The 7,198-nt window shown below is 35.7% G+C and overlaps 1 pseudogene; it reads right to left on the bottom strand.

The window, feature by feature from the left end:
* Nucleotides 1–998: 998 nt before the first annotated feature.
* Nucleotides 999–5,863, bottom strand: LOC149774369 (neurotactin-like; annotated as a pseudogene).
* Between the last annotated feature and the right edge of the window lie 1,335 nt (nt 5,864–7,198).

Raw genomic sequence — 7,198 nt, 5'->3', positions numbered from 1 at the left:
ACTGCAAGTACTCCTAAGAGTACTTCATGGGACCATTATCGGTGTTTTATCAAGAACTTGGAACATGTATTTACACTTTTGATAGTAAAATAGTATCCCTTTCAAACAGATATTAATATCCGACTCTAGACTATCGAAACACACATACTTCTAATTACATATTGATTCTCCGCTGGAAATGTTAAAAATAAAAAACCCCTCTCGAATGCGTTTAATGGCAGTCCAGAACAAATTCACACTGAAAATGTATTTTAACTTGAGACGAATGATATACTAATGAGTTGAACGGTAACAAGATATAGATTTTTGTTACGTTGCGAGAATTGTGGTTAGTGAGCTTTCTTACGCTACGGGAGGTTCAATACTATGCTAAGATGTCATTGATGTTAACTGCGACCATACTGTTAACAAAATCATAGATGTAAAATATTTTGGATATGAGCTTGCGTGTAGCACGTTCATCACGTGCTGATATATTTGTTATAACTTGAACATGGGCTGACATTTTTATACAGACACACACATGCACATACATGTTTATTGTTTTTGAGCGTGCCGTTGAATATATAATTTTGCATGCACTACGTAAAGAAAAAAAAGGTCGTCTCTTTTGTAGCAAATCACTGAAGTCCAGATGTTTGATAGCAATTTCTCACTTCCCAAGCCAAAACAAAAAAAAAAAAGATATTGGTTCCTCGTTCCACTAAAAATTAGATGGGTCAGACCGATCACGCGTGCAAGAACTCGACAGGAATTGGGGGCAACGGTTACTCATGACTCTATAACTTTTGTTGTTGCATTGAAACTTAAACACATATTATCATTGTCCACTTTAGTATCCTTTTGTTTATTCAGACCGGTAAAGCATAAAAGAAGCATGCGATATTGTACATCCAAAACACTTCTATTTATTTTTTATTTTTATTTGTTTTTCACCTGTTGATTAGAATTGCAACAAACTCCTAAGACATTGATCGCTGTTAGACATTTGGAGAGTATTATGTCTTAAAAGTAATGTGTGATGAAACACTCATGTGCAAGGGAAAGAGACGAATTCTGTTCAATCGGAGCATGCCGTGTACTTTAATGTTCACATGTTGCCATCCCCGAACGCATTTCAATTGATCCATGCATACGGAAATAATCTTTTCTGTAACCACAACTACTCTCTGTAGGGTGGTATGCTGTAAACATTTATATCGCATATACATCTGAAGTGGTGTTTTCGTTGGCCATGATGGCCATGCTGTGATCACATAACGGTAAACTGGAGATTGAATGTACTCTGAAGCTATAAAATGTATAAACTCGGTCCTACAGCAGACTCTGACATCGCCCGTCGTGGTGGTGTACTGATATTCTAGTGAAATGTGGCCTGCAGGGAATAACTTTAGCGCCGACGTTGCAATGTGGTGCCCGAAAGATGCCGATTGATTCTGTAACCATAAGATTGTGGTCCTCCCACATAAAATAAGTAAAATTTATCGAAGGCGCCATATCTGCCTCTTGTGCTGTAGAACCTGAAATATTGAGAATTTGAATAATCGTATTAATTAAGCGTTGCAAAGAAATATCAATTAAAGTTAGACATGTAATTAAGACCTTTTATAAAATGAAGCACATCCATTACATACGCACGAAACGAAGAATAATGTGCAAGTACATGATTAAAATAAATACTGTATGACATAATGATGCATGATACACATGTATTATATCCATGACCTATATTTTATGGATGATAAGAGAAGTGCTTCTCTTAGGCCAGGACAACAGTTGATTTCTTAGCGAACTTAGAAATACATAATTATGACACCACTAGTGTAAATGTGATAATTTTACACCGATTTAAAACCATTCATATTTGCAATTCTGAGTCAAGTTGGAGCCACCTACATGCTATTCTGGACTGGCCGAGTAAATATGAGCAACATGAAGCTGTTTCTGGGCTCGCCATCAATTTGCACCGAGTCAGAAAACTCAGAAATTTTCCAAAGGGCTGGAATTACTTACTATTTCGAATCAGGCTGCTAATATCTGCAAACTGACGCGCAGCTATCATCAACGACTATGCAACCACCATGTCAAATCCAACTGACTGCTGAACAGCATCCGGTTGGATATCCAAAGACGATATTGGACGAGGAAGGTGTTTTGTAAGCTATAACTGTATCTCATGAGATCTATATCGATCACTATACAGTGACTGAACCACAATGGTGAACCCCGACCTCGAAAAAATCATTATGTTTTTGAATGAGAGATTCAGTGTATGTATGCATGTATGTATGTATGTATGTATGCATGCATGTATGTGTGTATGTATTTATGTATGTACGTACGTATGTATGTATTTATATATAGACACACGCATCGTGATAGCAGCACAGCGACATACGTTCGCTTGCCCCCACAAGATAATGTGTTCTCAGTTCAATTACTCCCACCCGTCCACGATGAAACTTGCAATCAGATTGCCTCCGTACGGCAATTGACCCGATCGTCATCACCGAGGAACTACATCGACAACCCAAATCTAACCTGAAGCTGAGCCGCGGTTTCATCTCAACCGCTCAATTCCCTAAAAAATTTCAGTACAGCGTGATCAAAAAGACGACATCAGGAGTGAATATATTTTCGTAAATATACCAGAAAATTGTAGATATTGTTTCGGTACAGTTTTAATGCAGAACCATTAGGTTTGCATGCATCTCCCCCGTTATATGCCACTGCGATTAATGGCTGCATTACTACATCGATACAATACAATTTCACCATAATATAGGATAGCTTTTTCTTTGGAAAAAATTAACATGTACACATAATGCTTCAAATACAACATTTTGCCAAGCCAATACTTATTTTAATTCGAATATCAAGAAGTATTTAATTTTGATAAGACGTTTATTGTTTTGTTTGATACATTTATCAAAGTACGATGGTGTACTATTGTAACATGATAGACGGTCGCATGTACCATACATCCATGCATATCGTAATCAGCAGCATTTATGAAAATATGCGAGTGATTTCGCGAGTAGTTTAGTTCGAAAGTGTCTTTATTTCTGCATCCGTAAGTACATTTTGTGTTCTTTCAGCATGCTTGAGGTATTTGTTGTTGGTAACAGACGTTGCACCTCGTTCGAAACTCATCAATTATCGATCAGTTATTCGATTTAAGACATGATTATTACTGTGACAAATGTGCACTTCGCTGTTTCAATAATTGTGTCACACCATTATATCAAACATTGGCTTTAGCGTGTAACAGTTATACGATTCTGAATCAGAATAGCAACACATCATGCACGTTCAAATTCTGAAAAATTTAATGAGTCATGTGGAAAACAAAAAGAAGAAAGAATCACACATTTGTTTATGTGGAACTTGTATTAAGGCCATGTTGTTAGCGCATCCTCATTGGTTCCATAACTGTACTCTAGCGGCAATACAGTCTTAGATGTGTTTATCCTGACGGGAAGACGAAAGAGAAGAAGAAGAAAGAAACATTAAGTATCATATATATAAATAACACATAACTCTGACATACTTGTTAAACGGAAAGACGAAAGTAGTTCCAAAAGTGATATCGTCACCGTGGAGGCATCCTTTTTCTTCCACTATTATGTTTCGGTATAACATTTTAAATTACATATTAAAATGATTTCCATGGCATAATAATCTCAGTATAAGAGGAATAATATAATACTAAGTTGATATTTAATTGAATTACATTGATATATGCGGAGGCGGAAATAAAGGATGTGAAGCAAGGACACAAAATAAATTGGAGATCAAATTGCAAATCACTAAAACACATCTAATGTTCTTACCAGTGAAATGATGAACAATACTCTTGAATGAAAATCTATATTTAAATGATCGTAGAGGTTTAACATAGGTGCCGATTAATATAGATCTATAGAAATGTTGCTTCATTAATCAATCAGTTAATCACTTTATGAATACATGTTTCAACTAGGAAAATGAACAGTTTATGTGCATAAAGAATTCAGTATAATTAAATAAATTAGTGTTTGAAATCTAAGTATCAATGATAGCCAATACACTAGAGAAGTGCCATTAACTGCAAAGTCCTCCATTGACTAATAGGGGCAGACATTTCATGGTACGGCATCGGTTACATGAGAGGAAAATAACCTGTGCAAAATGTCGATGTCATAGCAGCCGGTGTTGTTCAGAAAAAAATAAGTTGTCCTTGAAATCTTCACTTGTGGTCCTATTCATGACAGGAGATGCACCTGCAATCCAGACCTGGATCAAGAGACCTTTGCTCAGAGTGGAAGCAAGCAGTGCAAAGATGGCCTTCCTCCGGAACTGTGGCTAAATATAGTAACCTGAAAGTGACATTTTCTTAAAGTAACATGTTAACACAAAATGTTAACATTATGAAAACAAAGCACATCATACGTGTTAGATGAAAGATATTATATTCTCACTTTTATATACCACCTGCTTACTGACTCTAATTACATCATTGAAGATCAGGTAATTAGTACGACTTTCTAAGCAATGCATTATGTATTATTGCAAAGATATATTGATTAATTTCAATTGATGTGATGTGATTTTGATTTTTAACGTAGCTTTAACAACTTTTCAGTCATATCGCTACGATGTCTGTAATGTGGCAGTTTATAGTGATGTCTAGCACTGGGGCATCATGCCGCAGACATGTAGTACGATGTCCCACCCAAAGAAAGAGCTACAAAAATTACATCATTATGGAACAGTAACATGAAACCTTCCTGAATGCAATTTTACCTTTTTTGGATCCCCTCCAAAACTATGCATATTATGTTGTTCCCAAAGAAGGATTTTACTTATATCCACGAAACAGTAGTTTCCTGATGTTACTGTTTTCGAATTTGTTGGAAGAATCTCAACTGGAATAAAGCCGAATGCCCGCAAACGTTTTTTATCCCCATATACACAACGTTCTTATTCTTTGAGAGTCTTTCAATTGGCATATACATTAAATCGTTTGCATTTCCATTTTGAAAAGAACCTCAATGAAACCAAACCATTAACGGAAGACGCGCCATCATGTTTAATGATGATATCCAGAGGTTTAGAAAGAGGTCATCCCGTTCCCACTAAATCTACTTTGCTCAGACGAATTTAACTGATAAAATGGTGATCCAAACTCTAATACGCCTGACCAACACGTGCCATGGTCAGTGTTCACATGTCGTAGTAGAGTCCACCTCAGCTGACCTACGGGTGTCTCTGCGTATGGTATTCCTCAAAAGGAATAAGCACCATTTTTCCTTGTGCCATTCACTTGTCCACATGCTTTGATGGTCAAAGGGTCAGATAGGAATATTGATTTCCGGTCCAAACAAAACACAGTTAACTGAAGAATAACACATGAACAAACTGTAGACATAATCTGAGTACAAATTCATTTGAACCTAAAACATTGATAAATAGACTGTTGCATAAAGTAAAAAAGTCAACAAAAGATGTGCATCGGTGTTAAAGCTCTTTCTAATTTTTATTTATACTTCCTTTAAATTGTTAGGGTGTTACGAAAATGGGGGCACTTATTATATACAATAAGTGGGCGATTATTTAAAATGGTTTATAAACAAAACGTATAAACCAATACGTATAAAGTAGAGTCTAGGTGTTCAGAAACAAATATGAAAGTTATTACATTGACTTGGAAAGATTGACTAAACTTAGGAGCTCTAGTAAAACAATGTGATTTTTATCTCATAACTGATTTCATTTTCCAGTGATCAGAGTCATCACCAATTTCACGTATCGGTCCTCTGTGTCGCTACACTTAAAGGAACCAGTCATCTGAGTCGCTGCCAGTTACACATACCAGTCCCATATTAGTTACAAATTAAAGGTACCAGTAATCTGAGCCAGTATTGATAACACGTACCAGTCTTCTAAGTGGTTACACATTACACGCAGCAGTGGTAGGAGTCCATAAAGATCACATGTACCAGTCATGTGGTTTATTGTCCATTACACGTAACAGTCAATTGAGTCTCTACTGGTTACACGTTCCAGTCCTTCATGTTGTTACCTATTACACTTGCATCTCATCTGAGTTATTCAGGCAATTTGATCATTTACAGAATAGTCTCCATCTAAAACACCGAATGTACACTACGTGCAAAATTATGACATGTCAAAAGGACGTTAATGACATGTCACTTAATAAAACATCAACCTTTCATACAGAACTATCAGTAATGTAGTATCTCTTTATACAATACAATATTTTAGTAGGTAAGCTTTAATAGATGGAAGAGTGTAATTCTGAAAGAGCGAATATAAGACCGGAAAGGAGCAATATTTAAAGCCCATGCACATCTCGGCTATAATGTCAGAGATGTGGTGCAAAATAGTACCTTTATAAAATAAAATTGTTTATTTATGTCTGATTTGAGTTTTAATCCCAACACATACATTCTTAAAAAAGAAAAGTAGATGATAGTCAAATTATTAGAAATGAACAGTCGATTATCGTGTAGTAGAGTGGATGGAATGTATCTGAAAGGAAAGCTGTGCATGGAAAACAGGAAACAAAAACAAAAGAAACAAAAAAAAATATGAAAAAAAAAAAAATGCCAAAAGTAGACAGCAATACATAAATAATTAAATATGTTTACTAGAGTACGTTTTCTGTACAGTTTTAATATTCATCTCCAAGAGGGGGATATTTGAATCCAAAGCTTTCACGTTAAAAAAGAAAAGAGTATATGATATAAAAACAAACGTACACACAACTTAATCACTTGATTCATTAAATTATTAGTTATAACCTGGTGTCGGTGCATGGTGGTGTGGGTTGGTGTCTCTAAAGACACTGAATCTTGCTTTGGGTTTGGAGCTAAACGGGGCTTTTAATTGCAAACAATGAGACTCCTTATGTTACTAGGACAGTATATGTAAAAATCTTGTCGTCTGTATCAAATGTTTGTAATGTCTTGTTTTATTCTTTAAAAACAGCAACACAATGTTTTTGATAAAATTAATATGACCAGCGCTTTAACTATTGTGTACATGGTGTCAAAGGGGTGTAATTCCCAAAGTTTGACATATGCACGAAATATTAGGAGATTATCGATGATGATGAACTACGTCACACATTTTCGCTGAAAGAAAACAGACTCGCCCACGCATACATGATATTACGCTAATAACGTAATTCCCA

The sequence above is a fragment of the Sinohyriopsis cumingii genome, unplaced genomic scaffold (genome assembly GCF_028554795.1).
Source record: "Sinohyriopsis cumingii isolate HCF-2022 unplaced genomic scaffold, ASM2855479v2 utg000295l, whole genome shotgun sequence".
Taxonomy (NCBI): domain Eukaryota; kingdom Metazoa; phylum Mollusca; class Bivalvia; order Unionida; family Unionidae; genus Sinohyriopsis; species Sinohyriopsis cumingii.
The sequence above is the reverse complement of the archived record's forward strand: the minus strand, read 5'-3'. Positions and strand labels throughout refer to the sequence as shown.